At 39.7% G+C, this 7,343-nt stretch overlaps 1 protein-coding gene across 9 annotated transcripts in view; it reads right to left on the reverse strand.

The window, feature by feature from the left end:
* The window catches only part of LOC109540018, a 63,615-nt gene that overhangs the window by 30,502 nt on the left and 25,770 nt on the right, over nt 1-7,343 (reverse strand). For 4 of the 9 annotated variants that reach the window (XM_019908146.2, XM_019908143.2, XM_048666160.1 and 1 more), the window contains exon 2: nt 5,796-5,847. The exons of 2 other annotated variants lie outside the window; for them this stretch is intronic. The gene's annotated coding sequence lies outside the window, so the exon portion shown is untranslated. Of the gene's footprint in view, nt 1-2,404; nt 2,851-5,766; nt 5,848-7,343 lie in introns of those variants that run through there. 3 more of the 9 variants (XM_019908148.2, XM_019908144.2, XM_048666158.1) reach the window with 2 other exon arrangements.

The following is a 7,343-nucleotide window of genomic DNA, read 5'->3' on the forward strand; positions in this document are numbered from 1 at the left end:
ATAAGACTATTACAAATATGCACTTATAAAGTGTTTGGGTCAATAAAATAAAAAGTAATTGAATGAGTTGGTTGTTTTCTTTCATCTCTCACCCTCTCACGATTTTCAAGTTTGGAAAATTCTCCTCACCTTCTTGAAAATTACTTGAAAGTGAAGTTTTACGGATTTACAGAGCTGAGTTTTGCCTATCAAAAGCATGATTTTTTCAAAGAAACATGTTTATTTGTTTCAAAGAAAGCTGTAACCGCTCTTAGCCAGAAAGTTCAACTTTAAAAATTCTCCTCAAGTCCTTGAGCACGGTTTCAAAATGAAACTTTCAGCATTTACACATGGGAGTCTCGTTCATTAACTGCCAACATCTTCAAGTTTCCAACTTCTCCCGTTTCCAAGAAATATATTTTCCACACAAATTGGTCACAAACGGTTCTCTGTAATCGCGCTTTGCGAGAGTTCAACTTTGGAAAATTCCCCTACACTCCCTGAGAAAGGTTTCAAAATGAAACTTTCAGCATTTACAGTTTTTTCTGTCAAACACGCAAGTTAGTTCTTCCATTCTCAAAGAAAACTGTGAATTCAAGTAGTTATAAATACGTTAAACAATTGCGGGTTTTTAAATGATGATGTTTGAATGAAGTACACAGTGTGGCATTAATAAAGCCCCCGTTTTTCAAGTGAAATTAGTGTAATTACACATAAATTTTAACGGAATAGTGGAAGGTTCAAAAGCAGATCTCCAAAGCGCCAAAGTTACACCTTAATTTGATGGCTCGTCCAATGTCGAGTTAACTATAACATTAACTTACTTAACTGTTAACGCTTATCAGCGAGTTCGACTAAGTGCCCTTATATGTACCGAGTACCTCAATCGAAAGGTAAATCTCCGAAGACCCACGCTCTGACCCACATCGTTAGTTCGTTAGCTTAATTACCAACTTATCTTCATTTGCAGAAAAAAAAAAGCAAAAACGAAAAACAAACTCCCAGTTAGTTTGTATGTAATGTACTTTACCGCCTAACTTCTAAATTAATTTAACGGTAAAATGGCAAAAAGTTGTCGGTGTAAAAGCTATTAAAATCGAGTTGATTCAAGCCGAATTAAGGCGTGCAAAAAATTAGGCAAAAGTGGTTTTAAGCCGACGAGGAAACCGAAAAAATTTAATTGTGTGAAAAGCCAATTTGGTGACGGAAAATAGAATCTCGAATAATTGATGGCGCAATGAATAACTTTAGGTACTTCAATAATAAGCAAGTCGAATTTGGAAATTGCTTGTTAACCGATACTTGAACTTTTAACTGAAACTGAGACAATGGTGRGCAAAAACMTGGTCTTGTTMATCAAATTAATAAAGTATTGTTTAGATGGAAGACAACTACTTCGCCCCACACGTATGATACCCATCATCAAAGAAATGTTCCCCAACAAAAGGCGRTCCTTAATGGCTTTTTTGCGTTTTTCGCCTCACTTTTACCACATACCAGATCATCAGACGCGGGCTCAACCGGAACGAATTTGTCGCAAAATTCCGCCCCAAACAATACCGCAGTTTTTCTCACAGAATTTGTCGGTGATCTTTGACACCGCAATGAACATTGTTTAATCTGATTTAAAAGCGTTTTTAATCAGCGCCTGATGCTTGTAATTGAGCGGCTAATTTTGCCACGGAAAAAACGCGGCTCTTTGTTGCGACATAAAAAGCACGAGTGGCAGGATGCAGGTTTGACGAAGAAATCGGCGATTTAAAGGGATTTTTTGCACATAAATTTCCAATTTTCCGTAAACGAATTGTGCATTCCATTCAAACTTGTTGCAGCTGAAGCATTTGAAATGCTTCTTTGCCCGAAAATGTGAAGAGAGTTCGAGTGGGAAGCCCTCATAGAAATTGAGCAAATTCCCAAGCTCCTATTTTGAAGAATCCAAAGAGCCCCCGGGTGCTCCAAAACAGACAAGAGGATGACTTAAAAGTGAAACCGTCGAGGTTTATTGATCTGAGTTTTGCCCCATCAACGCAAAAATCCGCAAGTTCCCAACTCTCGAAGCAAAATCGCTTTGCAAATGTTCCAAAAGTCAGTCACTTTTCGGGAGACAGTTTCCATAATTTTACTGCAGACTCTTACGTCTACTCCCTCAGAGACTAGCGAGGTTTACATGCCTTCAGCTGGAGAACCCTTAGAGAATAAAAGGCAAACTACTCTAGATCCGAAGAAAAGGTCTGTATCGATCCAGGGGCAAAACCTGTAGACTTATCTTGGAAAAACTGTTGGAAAATGGGTCAAAAATCTCCCAAGTCACAACTGGTAGCAGACGGTCTAAGCCGAGGGCTCTAAAGCACACAAAGGCACAAAAGCGGTTCGGATTAGGAAAAATCGGCAACATTTCGGGGGATGAAGTAACGTTTGCACTTACTTTGCAACATGCCCGAATAATATCCGTTTTACTCCACATGGGCCACACTGACAACAAACACATCTGCACTCACTTTAATCCGAAATCCCAATTTCACCGATAAACAATAATTATCAATTAGAGCGCATTCGCTGCGGCATTAAAGGCACAATTGTTCCCAATTGTTTTATCTTCCACTGTTCCAATGCAACATTGAACAAATCGCCGTCAAATCTAAGACGAAGCAACTCTTCGATTCCAAGATCTGCTGCCGAAGATGAACATTTGGACGGGCTGTGGAAGCACTTGTGCCCAGTTTATTGCAACTAAAAGCCGAACAAAAACAGGCGAAACTACCGCATTTGGTTGGGAAGTGGGCAAAATGCACTTTTTTACGCGAGTTTTCGGCTTTCCGTGTGAAAACACGGAGGCTCAGCTCACGATCACCTCAGAGCTTTGCTGAAAGCTCGACTGAAAAGCAGAATGAAAATGATCGGCTCGTCCGCTGGCGTTGCCAGCTCTAATCGAGCTTTTCCCCAAAATTCACACGCATTACAAAGCCAATTAATTCAAGCTCCAGACGCGAAAGCGATCTGAAGCTTAAATATAGTTAAGTGTTTTTAACTTTGAAAGCAGCCCAATTATTTTAAAACTGCGGTTTAAAGTATTTCTTTCAACATCAAAGAAATCAGTTTTTATCGAAAATTGCAGACTATTGAAAATCCCAAACAAACCCTGAAAGGGTTTCAAAAGGATGCAAAAATCCCTGATGACAGCCTCAAAACGAAACGCTTAATATTCCCCATCTCTGCTCGCGTTATTTTGATGCCGTTTTACTGTTTAGCAAGCTAAAACAGCACGTAAATGGTGAGCGGTCAATTTCCGGAATTTAACGAAAATGACCATACATCGGGCAACATTGAAACGGGTGCCCCGCAAGTTCACCGATCTCGTCTTTGGGCACACAGCCCAGCAACGTTGCCAATCAATTTTCCATCCCATAATGGAGACTTAAGTGCGAATAAAAAAAACGCTCTCTTAATGCACCTGGACATAATATCGCCATCAGTGCGCATTTTATGTGGCAATAAAATGGGTTTAGTAGATTTTGAAAAAGGCCCATTTCCAAGCCTCACTGAAGGGAATTGAGATGCAATTCCCGACAGATTTGTAATTAGTGAACAATGCGGCAACCGAGCAGCCCAGAAATGCTATTAACTTTCTATCTATGGAGGCAAGATGGGTCGGTTTTGAATATTTCTGTGGGCATGGGCTGCCCTGTTGCCAGCGGGCATTTTCATGTCGAAAACTGGATAGTTTTCCAACCAAAATCTCCCTAATTCAACGCAGAAAGCTATCGCCATTAGCCCAATTTAGACCAGTAGTTGATATTGGCGGAAACGTAAGAAAAAGGGCGAATCAACTAAAACTTCCCGGCTTTTTGGCATACTTTCGATCACCTGGCACCGTCGCATGGTACCTATACAACTGTTCCTCGGGTTCTTCCTATACGTGTTCCATCCTTTTTTTAATGGCATGTTCTCGTTGTGTCTCCTTTTTTTCTATCGCCAAGCCAGAAGGACCTTGCTTATTATATTTTATGGTGTACGAGGGACGAATGAATATTTATTTAGTTTTTCAATTAAATACCGGCCGGAGGTGAAGAATAGAAGAATATTGGAAGGAATGTGAACGCGCTGGGTTTTTGTGCCTAATTATGTCTTTGCCAGTAGTATATGGAAGTAGTCGATCGTGCTGGGGTATTTGTCGCATATGTTTCATATTTATTTCCAAACACATGAATTTAGTCGGCAGTTAATGGCCGAATCCGAAATTATGCAAGAAAGCAATAAAATTATGCAAATAAAGTAAGATAGTAAGAGGATCGCGCAACCTGCCCTTAAAGCACCCAATGCGAACACATAGGGAGGGACAAGGACAAAAGGGTTGCTAATTTCAGGCTCAAATGGGCTCAAAACCGGTCCTGGGGGTGCCTGAGGTTGGCAAACCTTGAGATTTGCACTATCTTACTATATTTACAAAATTTGTTATTTTTTGCATATGTTGCGTTTTTACAAAGCTTTCCGAAGAACATATCAATGGTTTTCTTCCAATGTTTGCCAAATTTTGTTAAAACATCCCTGAAGATGTCCTCCGATCGAAACGTTTAGCGAGCTGTTTCAGTTTGGTTATAATTATTTTTCATGGAATGATTTCCAAGCAGTTTTAATGATAATCGCCCAACTTTGAAAATGTGAGGAAAAATCCCTGATGATGCCAGCAACGCGAAACTTTCAAATGTCATATTATCGACACTCTATTTTCAATCTGAAAATCGGCCAGTTTTCAACTTGCCCGTTTTGGCGCAATTAATTGTGTATAAAAACCATTGCAGACCGTCTATTGCAAACGCTCCTAATGAAAAGCGCTCAACTTTGAAAATTCGTCAAAAAATCCCTGAAGATGCCATGCGATCGAAACTTTTAGGAGTCATTGAATGGACTTTACTGCTTTCAGCCTACAAACCCGGGGATTTCGAGCTGTTTCAGTTTGGTCATAATTATTTTTTATGGAAYSAYTTCCAAGCRSTTTTAATGATAATCGCCCAACTTTGAAAATGTGAGGAAAAATCCCTGATGATGCCATCAAAGCGAAACTTTCAAGTGTCATAGAATCGACCCTTCTGCTTTCAATCTGAGAATCGGCGTGATTTCAGCTTTCCCGGTTTCGGCGCAATTAATTGTGTATAAAAACCATTGCAAAATTTATCAAAAAATTATTGAAAAGCGCCATGCCTAGGCGGGAATTTATAGCTTTTCCGGTTTGAGGGCAAAAAAGTTTCAAAATTACCTAAAAAACATTGAGGAAGTCAGCAAAAGAAAGCGTGTCGGTTGTATAGAACAAAACGGCTCTCTAACCATGCAATGCAAGCCTTCCGTCTCTACTAATTTGAAAATAAATGCATCTTTAAGCAATAATTGCAGATTACTCATTGAAACACTTCCAATAGAAATCAGTTAACTGGCGAAATTCACAATTAAACCCCAAGGAACGTCGATTAAATAAGTTTGAAAGTTTCATTTGAAACTCATTAAGCCGCAAATAAGGGACTTTGAAAGCTGCGCCAAGGGAGAAAGAAGAATCAGTTTAATAATGTTTCCGCATTTCTTTGTCTATAATTGATGTTGATAAACCGTCCACTTTAAGCCTTTATGGTTTTGGAAATTAGTCATTTAATACGCCATTAATATGTCATTCTTATCGATTGAAAATATATCTTTTTAAACGGCTATTTGGAAATGCGGTGATGATAATGAGTGTGTGTCGATGATGGGAATGTGGAAGCTTTTAGAAGATATGCCGATAGAAGTTGAATCACTCACTAACTAGTTTTGGACAGTTGCGTATTTACCTCAGAAGGGCATCGTGTTGGGGGGAGGTTAAAGGTCTAGCAGCAGGCAGGTCTGAAAATGTTGAAAACATGTTAGAAAAAACATATTTTTCCATATAGTTTTAGATGCAAACTATCAACAATACGCTAAACGTCCGACAGACACACGTCCTGGATGGATCGTTAATCACTGCGAAACGCGAAGAAAAAAGGAACATTTTCGCAACCCAAGCGCATTTCTTTGCCCATTACGGAACAAAACTGGGTGTAAAAGTTCAGTGTCAGTCCGGCAGCTTTAAAAATATATCTGAGAACTTTTTCAACTTTGATATTCGGCGAGTGTCAAGCCGTCGCACAAGAAATGCCCATAAATTTAACCGGAGGCGCCTGCTTAAAAAGCCATAAATATTTTTGTATCACATTTCAGGAGTGACAGACATTCTTTTTTTGCCTTTTCGTATGGGAGTCCCATAATAAGCCCATAGGAATGTTCCTACTTCTTAATGAAGTTCTTTATGCACGTGAAAATGTTCAATACTCGTTGACTCAGCAGCTCTGATATGAATAAACAAAATTTCGACGTTCAATTGTCTGGTAAACATTGCGGCGACATTTTCTCCCTGGCACGTTAATTGTTTGTCTTTTCATTTTTCAATTTTAAACAAAAACCGCCGGTATCTTGGTCCCCGATCTAATTTAAGGTCTCCGCTCTCCCTCTTTCTCCGCCGCCCGAATCATCATGAAAGAAAAACAAATATTAAAGTAAACATCTCAAAAACCGAGGCGGCGGGGAGGTTCCGACCGAAACCTTCTACTTATTACAAACATGCCGGGGCTTGAAACGTAAACTCTATAAAGAAAAATAATCTGTTGTATAAACATTGGGTTAAACCTGGAGTTAAGTGTTAGCACGATAGCAGGCAGGCAGGCAGGCCGAACACCCATCTCTTTGTCGTGTTTGTTTGGGGGGTTTTTTTGGTCATTTTCCGGTCAGTTGGGTGTTTCCGAGCTGGACGGCTGTTAATGGGTGATTTTTCTGTTTAGCGAACATTTGCTAGGGGTAGTTTTGATGAATTTGAGCAACTCGAAAAAATCGAAAACTCCTCACTTGCCTGCTGGGACAAGAAAATCGACCTGTCGATGACTGAAAGACGAATTCGTTGATCGCAAAAAGAGGTCACCGATGTCGAACCGTTCCCCGACTGAAATAATTTATAGGGTGTTCTCTTGCTTAGTGCCAGCTTGTGGGAGTAATGGAAAATTTATAATAACGCTTTCTTAGCAGGTCCGGACCGTTCTGCACAACTAGGCATTGCTTATAGCCTATAATTTACCGTATGTGTCGTAATCAATTTATTGTATTTTGCATCGTTATTGAATTATGCAAGGCCGCAGCGATTTCCACATAAATGTGGCTAAAAAGTAAAAGTCCTCTCCTAAGAGGTTTTCGTATATCGGGAAATATGACAAGGTCGTGCTGTTTAAGTTTTAAACTTTAAGTTGTTTGAAACTGGTGAGGTTTTTTTGAAGATGCAACTCATACTCGCACAGGGGCGGATCCAGCTTTAA

The sequence above is a fragment of the Dendroctonus ponderosae genome, unplaced genomic scaffold, assembly GCF_020466585.1.
Source record: "Dendroctonus ponderosae isolate FM_Combo_2020 unplaced genomic scaffold, Dpon_F_20191213v2 Dpon_F_20191213_4, whole genome shotgun sequence".
Taxonomy (NCBI): domain Eukaryota; kingdom Metazoa; phylum Arthropoda; class Insecta; order Coleoptera; family Curculionidae; genus Dendroctonus; species Dendroctonus ponderosae.